Source organism: Hemicordylus capensis, chromosome 3, assembly GCF_027244095.1.
Source record: "Hemicordylus capensis ecotype Gifberg chromosome 3, rHemCap1.1.pri, whole genome shotgun sequence".
Taxonomy (NCBI): domain Eukaryota; kingdom Metazoa; phylum Chordata; class Lepidosauria; order Squamata; family Cordylidae; genus Hemicordylus; species Hemicordylus capensis.
Window position 1 is genome coordinate 278,354,762 of NC_069659.1, and position 14,711 is coordinate 278,369,472.

Sequence of the window (14,711 nt, forward strand, 5' to 3'; positions counted from 1 at the left end):
GATTTGTAACCAGCTTCATGGATAAGGTTGAGAACAGGCCAGGGTGTCTAAGAGAAATCATCCTCATCGTAGTTGGTCCCTGTTGGTTCTCTATCCAACCAGCCTACAGAAGGCTATTTCTATAGATGCTCAGTTTGTCCTTGGTAGAGTACAAACTTTATGGTTCTAGTGAGATTCCCTGTATATTCCAAAGAACTTTGGAATATTAGAAAAGTGATTAACTTGAAATGGATGGATAGTTGTTAAGAAAAGCCAGTGAAATACTCAACTTTGGAATGAAATGTTACTTAAAACCGAAGTTTCAAGGACTAAGGAGATCTCTGTAGAATATAAACGGTGGTTGATGTTCTGCTCAGTGAAACCTTGGCATTAGAAAGATACTGGGGCTGTTGCATACATAAAAGGCAGCCGTTGTGGAGGTAGGTTGTTGAAAACAGCACATGGGCACTTCCAGTGGAAGTAGCACTGCCGAAGTGCCCACACACTGTTTTGAGGAGTTTTACAGCATCCCGTCTCTGCATCAGCCTCGGGGCTGCCTTTTATGTGCATATCAGCCCTGGTGATGTCAGAACGTCAGCCAGTGATTAAACAAATATCAGTCCAGGGAGTGCTCCCTGTCCATTCACCCCCCACACCATGACATCACACTTTAAATCTTTCTCTCCCTTTTTCATGCTATTATTAGACATTTTTCAATTCTGAATTTGCACTGAATGACCAGATCTGAAAACTTTACTCCTCAGTTCTTACGTTAAGGAACGTTTCTCAATATAGAACCAAAATCTATCTTCAGGCAGTGTCAACCTTCCAGATAGCCACTTCAAGCTGAGCATGTAACCAAGGGTGCATTGGGATGACAGGTTAACAATCCATTCAAGTGATGATACTGTCATCACGTGGGAGCTTTCTTCTCATTGACTGGCTATGATAGGAGGAAAAATTCACATGGAAAATATAGCAAAGGCTTCAAATCACAAAGCTATCAAGTGGCAATTATAATCATTGTGAGACTGGTATGATTGTCTGAATCTACCCTAACTCATCAGTCTGTTCCTAACACTTCCCATAGTTGTGCTGCTCAATACTCCAGTAACACAGCCACTCTGTCTTGACATCATATAGACATATTTCTCTTTGCAGCTGCCTGTGAGAGTTTCACAACTTCTGGCTATGAATCTGTCTTTGTTTCAAAGCAACTTAGATTTTCCTTCCAATTACAACTTTAAGTAATTGAAATAATCCAACACAGAGGGGGTTTCATTCACTTAGGAAGAAAAGTAGATGCGCAGAAAGCTCATTACTCCATTTGTCACTAAATGTAAGGCAGAGCTTTCAAGTTCTTCCTGCTTATTCTTTCATTTTATCAGAAAGCAGATAAGACACTGCACAGCTACCAAAGAACAGTTGCAAATAAGCCCTTTGTCACAGAAGAATCACTAATATGCTCTCTCTGGAAGACAGATATCTAAAGGTCACATGAATACAGTCAAAGGGCACCATAGTTTTATATGTCCACGATAGAATAATACTGTTCTAGGAGAGGCGGAAACTTTAACATACCCCTGCACTTAATGAAAAGCCATACATTATATTACAAAGATGTCTCCAGTGGGTGGATTATAATTGGTTCATGCAGTTTACTTAATGGGAAGAGGCTGAGAAAATACTTCTTTTTCTCTTTTATTAACTTCATAGGCAAAATTACTATACATTCAGATATCATGCTGAACGAATGTTTGCCTGAAAGGAATGCCTGGAGTATCTCCTATAATTTCTGAAGAGCAATTTATTCTTTCTCAATCTGATCATATGACTGTTTAAACATCATGGTAATAAAGTGAAGCTCATTCATTATTTACTGTTTACTAATGTGCTGTCAGTGTGCTTATCTACCTATCTAAGAGGAGATGCTACAGGAGAAGAAGGGAGAAAGAGCTCCATAGGCATTCCTTCAGGGAAGTAGCATGGGTCTGAACATGCAGCTGTTTAGTGGGATTGCAGATTGCAGCTGTTCAGTGGGATTGCTATTAATAAGGAAAATCCAGAAGAAAGAATAGTGGAGACTTATTTAGAGTTTGCCTTTGGGCAATTCCAAGGGTAATGAACTCAAGCATTTTACCACTTTTTCAATTACTGTAGCCATAAGAAAATCTTGAAGTTAATACTATATTGGAAAAAGAACATATCCTAGTATAATACCATATTATTACAAAACCCTTAAATATTATCGATAAAGGTCATTCACACAACCTAATTGCATGGGGCTGGGGTGGGGGGAAGGCAAGCCTAAACCTACCTTCCCCCCAGATGATCAGGCCATCCTCTTCAGCCGCACCACATGAGCCATGCTACAGCCAGTGGCATGGCCATCTGGAGGCTGGGGAAATGCAGCCCGGCTTTTAGAAATCCCACAATGCACTGTGCAAGGAGTATGATGCACTGGAGGAGTTCCCTGCTGCTGGGTGCTCTAGCTATCAAGCTTTATAAATGTGCATGCTGCAGGCAGCCCAAGCATTCATATGACCAGGGACTAGGGTAGAAGGGTGTACTCACAACACACACTTCTACCTCAGTATAAGCCTGGGTAAAAAAACATGGGTTACCCCAGTGAAGAGTGCTGGAATCAGGACCGATCCCAGCACTCCATATGAGCATCCCTACCCGGGTAGGGATGCTTGTGTAAATAACTTCATATTGTCTTAAATGTGCAAAATAAGTCCAAAAATTTTGATTCTGTTACCAATGTATTTTGCACATTTCAGACAGTATCTATAATATTTAAACATTTTGTAAAAATATGAACTTAAAGTAGAAGATGTTATCTTGGCAGTGGGTATATATAATATCAACTCTAAAATCCCCTTATGGCTACAGTAATTGAAAAAGTGCTAACATGCCTTATTCTGCTACCCTTGGAATTGCCTGCTTGTCTTTAAATAGCTCAAAGTGTATCTTTCTTTGGACAAGTCACAGGCTAATGTGGAGATATTTCTGTTTTGAATACTTTGATATATGCAGAATGATCATGCCAAAGAGGTGTATTGTGGATATTTAGAAGAGTGATGGTTATAATACCTAGTTCATTCTGATCTCCTGAGATTTGTTGAGAGTCCATTTGTAGAAGTTTACATTTGGGGTGACCATGAGCATCTCAGGACCCAAGCTTCGTATTGCGAGCATTCAGCTTACCCATAGAAAAATAAACTCTCGCTGGGTTCACACATAAATGGGGAACTGGAGGCAGAGCAGCTAGAGGTCCCCAAACCTGAATGCCCAAATGCGGGAAACCACCGTTTAGACCCTAACTCAACCCAAGGGTTCACTCACCAAACTCTAATTTGAACCCTTGGTTTGTAGTAAGGTTCACTGCTTGGGCCTCCGGTTTGTGGCCACTTCCATTACATCCAAATTCAGTAATGAAGGCAGCCTTCCCAGGACCAGAGTTGAGGGAAGGAAGCTCTTCCCTCTTCTGTCCTGAATGGCTGCTGTGGCTATCCATCACTCAAAGGAGGAACCCAGCAGCCAGTTCCCCCTCCTCTCTGCAGTCTCAGAGACTACAGAGAGGAGACCAGTGCTTACATCCAAATTCAGACAGGTAAACATGCAGGGTGGGGAGCAGAACCATGGGTCCACTGGACCCTTGGTTCCATATTATATCTGAACCAGGCCCCTGTAAAAATCTGTATCATTTCTCTTCTAATTCAAGCTCCATGCCTGGCATATCAGGTCTCAGAGTGAATTTGGGCTCACCTAGAATAACCTGTGTCTTTGGAGAAATGCATTGCAACAGAGAAAAGCCCACAAAGAAATTCCCCAGAGGTGTGTAGCATAAATATATCTTTCAAAAGACTGTGTTTGAAAAGCAAGTACATAACCTGGAATAAAAATGCCTGCCTTTTGATACTACAAAATGTTATCAAGGGAAAATGAATTCATACATTATATCCACTTCCTTTGCCATGTTTCCAGAGACACAATTTTATCTGAGTACTGTACTCACGGGTCAGAGAAACTGACACTATTGTACATGGAAAAAAATAAATACTGATAATAATGGAAGCAATGGAGGAGACTGTTCAAATGAAAACCATTTCTCTATATTATTGAGTAAGACTTTGGGACAGATTGGATATTCCAGGAACATTATCTGCAGACGTTGCAGGAAAGAGATACTTGAGGTATGATGAATGAAAAACTGATGCCACATACATGCCATCTCCTATGTGACCTAAATGTTGCCGTGCTTAGTTACCATGTAGAAGCATCTTCCTGCCTGAATAGCTTAGTCTAATGGCCAGAACAGATGTCTTTCAACTCTGAGATCTATTAGGATAATTTATTATCCATTTACTTATAAAGCACAGACACTTTTCTAAGCATTGTACTTTTAAAAAACCAGCCAGTCCTAAGCCCTACCCTGAGGCTTACAATAGAATGCACATGACAGCAAAGGACAAGAAGGTAGGAAGCAAAGACAAAAACAAGACAATTCAGTTAGCAGTTATTAAATTTACATGAAGTCACATAAATGAAGTTACACAAATGTTATAATGACCAGGTAGAATGGTCAGAGGGAGACAGTTCTAGGAGGAAAGAAGCCAAAGGCAAAAGGCCCAGCCCAGCCAGCGGAATAGGCCTTCTGTGTCACTTTTCCCTCTGATGCAGCCAGGTGAAGCATTAAGGTCATTCACATGACCTTTTTCACTGGGCAGGGAGGACTGTGGGGGGAGGCAGGAGGGCTCCTACCTTCCCCCCAGATGACCTTCTTTTCTTTGTGGACCATACAGTTTGTGCTCCTGGCAGCATGGCATTCTGGAGGCTGTGAAAATGCAGCTTGGCCTCAGGGCTGGTGACTACTTTGCACCCTAGGCAAGGCTAAGTACTTGCACCCCCGCACACACACCAATAAAAAATTCAGCTTCGATTTTCAAAAACAGATGTTTTGTAGAAAAAATGAAAAGTACAAAACTTGAAACTGCTAAATTTATTTTAAATTGCAAGAATAGTTAATACATCGATTTTGATTATCTTTCTCAAATACAAAAGAAAATATTTTGGCACACAAATAATTTTGAACTAGAAGGGCGCTCGGTAGAGCTCATACCTCTGCCAAGGTCAACACAACCCTCAACACCACATCAAAAAATCTCACTTTGCGTGCCTTTTCCTTTGCAAATTTTGTCACCAATTCAATCAGATCAAGTGCTGATGCCTGTTCATGTTCAATTGATATAGTTGCCAAGCCAACTAGTCTCTTTTGCAACATTGTTGAGGGTATGTAAGTTTTGACAAGTTTGAGCTTTGAGGAAACTACATTCACCACTTGCCACTGATACAGGAAGTGTGAGAAGGATCTTTAGAGCAACGGAAACATTAGGCACATTATCCAGGAGCTTTTTTTGTAGTATGAAGAGAAATACTCCTTGTGGTAGCATAGACTTTGGAAGTCTTCGAGCTATTGCTATAAGTTCACAACACAAATCTTCAGCATCAATATCTTTTTTTCCATTGTACATCAATGATTTTCCCATATACTTGCAGGCCTTAAGTACATCTTCAGTAGATTTCTTCTTTATAATTTATAAATTAATTTTAACAGTATTGTTAGTGTTGAAAACAATGAACTGTTTTTTCCATCATATTTCTACTCATTATTCTGGTTTCTCACACTCCTAACACATTGACACTCTACACTCTGCGCCCCTCTGAGGACTGTGCCCTAGGCAGCTGCCTAGTTGGCCTGATGGCAGCACCGGCCCTGCCTGGCCTCCAGATATCCCTAAAAGCACTGCACAATGAATGTTGGCCTTCTCCTGGTGCTTCCTTTTGTTTTTCCCTTGCTTTTGCCTTTTGCTTCAGGAAAGGGCAGCAAAGGCATTTGGGAGCTCCCCCCCCCACCGTCTGCCCTATGAACTGGGGCGCTCCTCCTAAGGGGTTGCTTCTATGGATGCCCCAACCCATGTCAGAGAAAACCTTCAGTTTTCCTTTATCATCACCAACCTCTCTCATATAAGCATCCCAGCAGCCCCTAGCAGCACTTGTGAGGTAAGGAACACCCACAACATGAGGAATTTTTCCTCTCACGATATAACCCACCCATGGAAGGCATTTTTTGTTTTTGTTGCCCTGGCTACAGTGACATCATCAGCCTCATTCCCACTCACTGCCTCTAGCAGTTGAGTAGCTTCTGTGTTCTTCTTGGGGCCTGTGAACATATTGGGGAAATCTCCTGCACCTCACCAACAGGGCTAAGCATGGTTGCTAGCCCTGACAGAACCTTCCAGTTCCTGATATGAGAGAATACGTGAGAAGAGACACACAGACAATAATAGAATTCTATATTGTTTACCAAACGCTATATTGTATGAATGCATAGTCATTGTATAGTGGATGTATAGCCATTAATGTTAAAGAGGAAGAGGAAGAAGAAGAAACATCTAGTCTTCCCCATGATTCGGAATGCTGGGTGCCCTAGGATGCCCACTGTCCAATGTGTACCCCACTGCTCCCATCATTACATAGTTCAAATGACAGTGCACTCCTATAAAGCTTTTAATATGGATGGAAATGTCCATATAAGTTCCTGGGCCACTATACCCAGCATTTCCTCATACACTAAAAGTCATACACAACACATTTCTGTGTGTTACTATCTTTGGATCAAAGTCAACATCAACTCAGCAAGTACTTCTAATGGCTGTCTTTTATATTGTCTAAACTACTGCAATCTGTGACAACATTTGAAAATGTCTTCATGGAATCATAGTAATTCAGTGCTTAGAATTCTCTGGGATAACAGTGATGCCACTAACAAATGGTCTTTCATCCCTAAAAGCTTCCTTAATATGAGAAGTTGCTTGGACATGTGCTTGTAGAGTATGAAATAATTTATGCTTCTATCAAGGTAGCAGATGTATACCAACTATCTTTGGGATCACCTAAGGAAATATGAGGTAAGAAAGCATGAAATTCACAGAGATACAATAAATGTCAGTGATGGCTGAGACTCAGTATACTTTATCTTAAAACAGTGGTGTCTTTGTAGTTACATAAGTTTTCAAATGGCTGCTTTCACTCAGCAAAGCAGAGAAAGTGGCCATTAAAAGTGAATGTGATGTTCTGAGTGAAGGAAAGCAAGCCGATCACAGCCGCTCTAGGCTGCGCAGCTCGTTTGCCTCAGCCCCCTAGGAGGAGCACGTGACGCTGGGAGCTGACTCCCATTGGTCAGGCGTCCTCCTGGGGGCGGGGCCGGAGCAGGCCTACGGCCTGCTTGCAGGCACCCACCCAGTCCGTCTCTCCCTCTCTCCCACCCTAGGATATAGACTGGGCTTCACTGGTCGCCATTACGGGGCTGGGCAGGAATTTTGGGGGCACACACCTGATTGGCTGTGGGTGTGCGTCTTTTTTCCCACCTGCCTCAGGCTATATCAGGGGGCATAGTAGCTGGTGAGGAGTTGTTACAGGTATTTTTGCGGGTCACTTTGTCATGGGCATGGCAGGTACAGTGCGGGTAAAAACTGGGAAATAACTGGTGCAGCACCTTAGGTAAGCTTTTGGGCTTCAACTAGGAGGCGCTGATCCCCTGAGGCTTGACAGATCGGGGATGCAGCTCAACTCCTACCCTGCTCTAGGCGGCTTCCTTCCGTATGGCTGTGCAGCGTCGGAGGGATAGTGCTGCCGACAGCAGGGACCTGACATTAGGTCGGCTGAAAAGGGCGTTCCCGCTTGTCAGCAGTCAAACTGCCTCGAGCCAAGGTGCCAGAGCCCTAGGCCTTAGAGTGAGGCAGCCACACACGTGGCCGACCTGTGAGTGCCCGCACTGAGGGGGTGGAGTGCCAATCCCAGCTGAATGCCTTAACAAGTCCACTGCAATTGGAATGTTAATGAAGAGGCCAGTTTCACCAAATGTAACTGCGTCCGTGTCTCCTTGGGTCTGGGTGCAAAGGGACCTTCAGTTACCCAGAAAATTCTGGCACACCAGTTTTAACAATTTGTACAGACCGAAGAGTTGTGATAAATTCAGACAGGGAAATGTCAGCATGAAATATGTTGGCATCCTTGACCCTCATGAAATATGTTGACACTTGGGGAAAAGTTAACATGATTTATTTATTTTTAGCAGACCCTACACAATAACCTTTACTGTCAAATTGCTATTTTAAAGTTTTCTTGTGTCAGTCATAATACAACATACACACAGTGCACCTATTAATTTTGTAAGATGTGAAGCAGCTCTAAAACAGAGTTCACACATGACACTTAAAGCAATGTTGAGCTCTTTGCTGCTGTTGCTGTACATGTCTGAAAGATGGAAATGCAGTTTTAAATGCAGTTGTAATTAAATAAATTGAAAGCCATACAGGAAGGTGCATTTTCTATGACATTTCAATCTCCCTACAGTGTTTGTATCACCTGTGAATGGATGCATTTCATTTAAAGTGTATGTTTAGTCCTTTGTCTGCTGCTTTTTCCATTGAGTTGTAAACCATACATTTGTCGAGGCTTTTTTCTAGGGATGAACAGAAATCCACTGAGAAATGTCACTTGTTTAAAAGAAACCTTTTTCATGTCCCTTGAACAATCTCAGATGTTTCTCTTTGGAAGGAATCCTGAAATTTGCTTTGCTTTTCCTTTTTCCCAAATTTCAGTGCCAGCTCTTTATTATTTTATTCATTTATTTATCAAATTTGTATACTCCCCCAAACTTATGTCTCTGGGTGGTTTACAACATAAAACAAGCTAAAACACAAAAATAAAAATCTTAAAAACAATTTAAAACATGGTTAAATTATAAAGCTTGGGTGAAAAAGAGAAGTCTTTAGGGACTTCTTAAAAGTTGTCAGAGATGGGAAGGCTCCTAAATCAACCAGGAGTGCATTCCAGCATCCCAGGGCAAAAGAGAAGGCCCATCCCTGCCCCACCAGACGAGCTGGTATCAACTGGAGATGGACCTCTTTGGATGATTTCAATGGGCGAAGGGGATAATGGGAAGAAGACGTTCTCTTAGCTCTATATTTCTCACATTTTAGTTTCTCTTCGCTGAATACAACTACTGCTTTGGCTGCTATTAACTAGCATACTTTTCTTTTGCTATTCCTCCTTCTTTTTCACCTCACTAAGGTTACCACAGGCCCAGCTATTTTCTTAATTATCCTCTTTCTTTGGTCTTCAGTGAAACTGACAAGATCAGAGAACATCCTTGTGAACTTTCTCACCATGTTTTTTATCCTTTCAAAATGGCATGAATGTTCACAGGTACACATAGAAATATGTTAATTTTAAAAAAAAATGGCAAGGCATTGCTAATGTTGATTTCTTAGGAGACCAGAATGGGGGCACAGTGCAATTGAGAAGGCTTTCCTCAACCTTGACAGTTTCAGCAGACACCAGAGAGGAGGGTGAAGGAAATGGTAATGGAGTGGGTAACCAGATAATGCAGGAAAGATGGTGATCATACTGTCATACAGTGGACAGATCATCATATCATGACCTATCCAAGGCTGTCTGACTGGGAATCAGGAGATTCATGAGCCATGAAAGATCCTAATTTCCAGGTTTAGGATCCTGGAAAAACATAGGTGGGCCTGGTTCAGTGTTGGATTGGCCAAGTGCCAACTGAACATTTCTAGTTTCTTATGTCCAGAAATTGGGAGTGTGCATAGCTCACAAATCTCCCGATTCCTGATTAGGCAGTCTCACACGAGTCATGAGACCTCACCCTGGTTGAACATGTCCAAAAATCTTACTCACACTATTTACACTGTATGTCATCAATCAGTATGATTCTGTAATGATATGAAATGTTAAGGAGGCCCCGCACAAGCTGATTCGTCCCCAGCCCCACACCCCCTAGGGACATCCCTGGATAGAAGCACTACCAGACTTCTAGAGAAACTTTTTCCAAAGTTCCTGGCTAGTGAGTGAAGTACGTTGGCTGCATGCTGCTGCCTTTAGAAAAACAGCATTATAATTACAGCTTTCACCATCAAGTTTTAAAACTGGCCAACATTTCTCACTTCTTCACTGATGGAGAAGGTTCTGAGATGAAAATTCTTTCAGTAATAGTAAAAATCTGAAGCTGTTTCTAAGGTTGCCAACCTTTTACTGGCCCTTGCTGCTGCACCTTTAACAGAAACAGCATCATATTATTAATTATTATTTATTCATTTGTTCAGTTTTATTCTGCCTCTGATAAGACATCCCAAGATAGTTTGCAAAAGTTAAAATACAGTAAAACTCCATTTTTTATTTTTTATTTTTTAAAAATAACATTAAAAACCTTTAAAACAGTTAAACAATAACCATACCCTCCCCGCCAGAACACACAAAAAATACAACTGGCAGCCCCTAAGAGGTAAACGCCTGAACCAATAAAAAGATCTTTAGTTGGGTTTTTTTTTAATGCAGCCACATATGTCAAAGAGGGGACATTCACTGAGAGAACATTCCAGAGCCTTGGGGCAACAACAGAGAAGGCCCTGTCCTGCATACATGACAATTTAGCCTCTCTCAAAGTCAGCACATGGAGCCAAGGCCTCTCTGATAACCATGCTGGGTGGGCAGAAACTCTTGGGAGCAGGCGGTCCTTCAGGTATCCAGGACCCAAACCATTAAGGGCTTTAAAGGTTATAAGCAGCAACTTGAATTTGATCTGGAACAAATTGGCAGCCAGTGCAGCTCTTTCAAAATAGGTGTAATATGCTCCAAGCGAGCAGTTGCAGAGAGAACCCTGGCAGCAGCATTCTGCACCAACTGATGTTTCTGAATATTCTTCAAAGGCAGACCCAGGTAAAGTGCATTGCAGTAATCTAGCCACAACATGACTAAGGCATGGGTAACCATGGCCAGATCTGTCTTCTTGAGAAAGGGCCGCAGCTGGCACAGTGACTAGCCAAAGCTGTACAAAGGCACCCCTGGCCACCACTTCCATATAAGTATCCAAATGCAGAACCAGGTCCAGCAACACCCCCAGGCTGTGCACTTGCTCTTTCAAGGGGAGAACATCCAGTGCTGGTTGAATCATCATATCCAAATTGGCTTTTGTGGTGACAAGCAGCACCTCCTCTTGTCTTCATTTAACCTCAGTTAAATAAAGATTATTAGCTGTTTGCTGAGGATCATTATTTGCAAGCAATAATGCTTATTTCCATATCACAAGTTTCACCTGCTGATCTATCTATCCATCCATCCATCTATCTATTTTGCAGGTTAGGCTGTTGTTAAAAGTGAGGGGGGGGGGAACTAGGGGTGTGCAATTCGGATTTTCGGTGTTTCGATTCGGATCTGAATCGAAACACCCCCGATTCATTTTGGATCTGAATTTGGCCCTTCCGAATCACCCCCGATTTGATTCGGATCTGAATTAATCCAAATCTGAATTGATTCGGATTTAAAAAATGGGTCCTGGGGCCAAAAGAGTGGGGTGGTAGTGCCTAATGCAGAGGGATTGGGCAGAGGGATGATTTTTGGGGAATTTTTGAAGTTTTAGTGTCTTTGGGGCAGATTGGGGGCAGAAAGTGGGATATGGGCCAAAAGAGTGGGGTGGGATGGTAGTGCCTAATGGGTGGAGGCTACCACCCCAATTTCAGAGTGATTGGGCAAAGGGCTGATTTTTGGTGAATTGTTGAAGTTTATGCGTCTTTAAGGTTTTCCCCCATTAGGTATAATGGAGGGTGTATCGCTTCACGTCAGGGGAAAAGGGGTGGCCTAAAGCAGTGTGGGGTTGGTGGTAGTGCCAGGTAGGGGCAAGGAAGCTACCTGAATTTTTTCAAAGGATTTGGGTAGAGGGCTGATTTTTGGTGAATTGTTGAAGTTTACACGTCTTTAAGATTTTTCCTCATAAGGTATAATGGAGCTTTCAGCAGCCCCATAAGTGCATTTGGGGGGTGCTGGGGTGGCCCAGAGCGAGTGGTGGTGTAGTGCACATAGGGTGCCAACCACCCCCATGGGTCTCTAACCCATGGGGTACAGGGTTCTGTTGTTTCTGAGGTGTTCTGAGTGTGGATTCTATGATAGCAAATGAGAGTGGATTCATGGTGTCCGATTGAAAATCTCATTTGCTATCATAGAATCCACACTCAGAACACCTCAGAAACAACAGAACCCTGTACGCCATGGGTTAGCAACCCATGGGGGTGGTTGGCACCCTATGTGCAATACACCACCACTCGCTCTGGGCCACCCCAGAACCCCCCAAGTGCAGTTATGGGGCTGCTGAAACCTCCATTACACCTTATGAGGAAAAACCTTAAAGACACGTAAATTTCAACAATTCACCAAAAATCAGCCCTTTGCCCAATCCCTCTTCAATTGGGGTGGTAGACTCCACCCATTAGGAGATACCATCCCACCCCACTCTTCTGCCCCCGATCTCACGTTATGCCCCAAATCTGCCACAAAGACCCCAAAATTTCAACAATTCACCAAATATCAGCCCTTTGCCCAATCCCTCTCCAATTTGGATGGTAACTCCAACCATTAGGCTCTACCACCCCACCCCACTCTTCTGCCCGGATCCCACATTATGCCCCAAATATGCCCCAAAGACACTAAAACTTCAGAAATTCACCAAAAATCAGCCCTCTGCCCAATCCCTCTGCAATTGGGGTCGTAGCCTCCACCCATTAGGCACTACCACCCCACCCCACTATTTTGCCCCTGGGTCCCAAAATTCGAGTAGACGTCACATCAGAACTTTTTGCATTGAAGTCAATGGGAGGCAAAAAGGCGGGAAATTCAAATAGACATCATTGCTCAAAATGGAGGGGGAAGAAGAAGGCATTTATTGGCCACAAAATGGAGGGCCGAAACAACAGATATTTTGGAGCCGAAACGGGGGTGATTCGTTTCGGCTCCGAAAAATTTTGGAGGGCTAGAAGGGTGATTCGGTTCGGATCCGAATCACCCGAAATTGGCTCTAACCACCAGGTTACCACCCTCCTCCCACCCCCCATTTAGCAAGTAACTTTAGTTGCTTCCCTTTTTACTTCCACAAGTCTACAGGTACATTTTCAGGTGTCCCTCCTGACTTTAAGGATGCCTGAAAACAAAATGGCCAGTAATAAATGCATACATCTGTTCAAAAACAGGATGCATATACTCTGGACCTTCTTCCATAAAGTGTATTGCAAAGACATCTGCATTCTGAAATAGAAGTGTCGATTGCCCTTCTGACTTTACGTTTTCATGACTGGCATAATTTTCGAGAACCTCAGCAACAACACAGAAGCAACATTCTTGTTTAACAAACAACCTCCAACTGACCAGCCTGAGGCCTCCAGCATTTATACTACAAATATAACAGAAATACCATTATAAATATCCTTATTTGACTCCTCCATTCACCCCGGGCTTTCTTCAGATTCATACACTGAAATTAAACTTAAAGCTTGCAGATTTCCAAGGAGAAATAGAGAAGACTCACGGAGAGAGAAAGAGAGAAAATAAATTTTATACTGAAGAAACCTATGGGAAGCTTGGATCATCTCAATCCTGTTCTCTCCTCATTTCTTCCTTGTAGATGCAGGAAAGAAGGGATAAGGAAATTGGAAGCAGAGGAATTTTTTGGTCCAACTTTGGGATATTGTACAAGTGTTGGAAATGTCAGAATTTTAATTTTTCATTGCTGTCAAGACTTTGTGAATACTTTAACACATTATTATAGTGGCTAATATGTGGCTAATAGTGGCTTTTCACACAGCGCATAATTAATCTATGGAATTCTTTGCCATGGGATGTGGTGATAGCCACTAGTTTGGGTGGCTTTAAAAGAGGCTTAGACAAATTCATGGAGGACAGATCCATCAATGGATACTAGTCTGGTGGCCATAGGCCACCTCCGGCCTTAGAGGGACAATGCCTCTCAATACCAGTTTTAGGGGAGTAACAGCAAGAGAGAGGGCATGCCCTTACCTCTTGCCTCAGGCTCCCCAGAGGCATCTGGTGGTCCACTGTGTGAAACAGGTTGCTGGACTAGATAGGTCTTGGGCCTGATCCAGCAGAGCTGTTCTTATGTTTTTATGTTTAATAGTCTTCAGTTAAGAGGATCTTACGTAAGCAGCACTGGAAAAGACCTTGGCCTGGGATCATGGAAAACAGGTCCACTCCATATGCTTGTGCAAATATATTTTTATCATTTGATTTGTAGAGATGTCTCTACAAAGTGCCCATCTTGCCATCCCATTCCCTTTTTCAGCAGATTGTCAAAGGGGGAAACATGAGACACAGTGGAAAGCAGGCATCCCCCAATGTGGCTTTTCCCTTTGACAAGCTTCGAAGCTTGGGACATGGCAATTGCCTGTTGCCAGGCAAGGACTGGAGTAGTGTGGAGACAGTGGGGGGCAAGGCAAGTGCTCAGAGAGGCAGCCAGTAAGAAGTGCAGCAGGCATAGAGCTGACATGTTTCTGGGCTGGTCTGAGCTGCCCTCTCTATGGTTTTGGCAGCAGACACTGCACAAAACACAGGTGACACTGGCAGTGGAATTCAGCCGACACGATGCCATCTTCAAACCTCAGTTGGAGGAGCAAAACGCAATATAAACCAAAGGTTCAAATTATGGTTTCCAGTCAAAAGCTTCGGGTCGCTTTTGTAATGAAATTGTGGTTTCACACATTCGGACGACCATGAAATTGAACCTCTGCCCCCTTTGCCTCCAGTTTGGCATTATGTGCAAAAGCAGTGTCCTTATGTGCAGTGTCCTTCTGATAAGTATT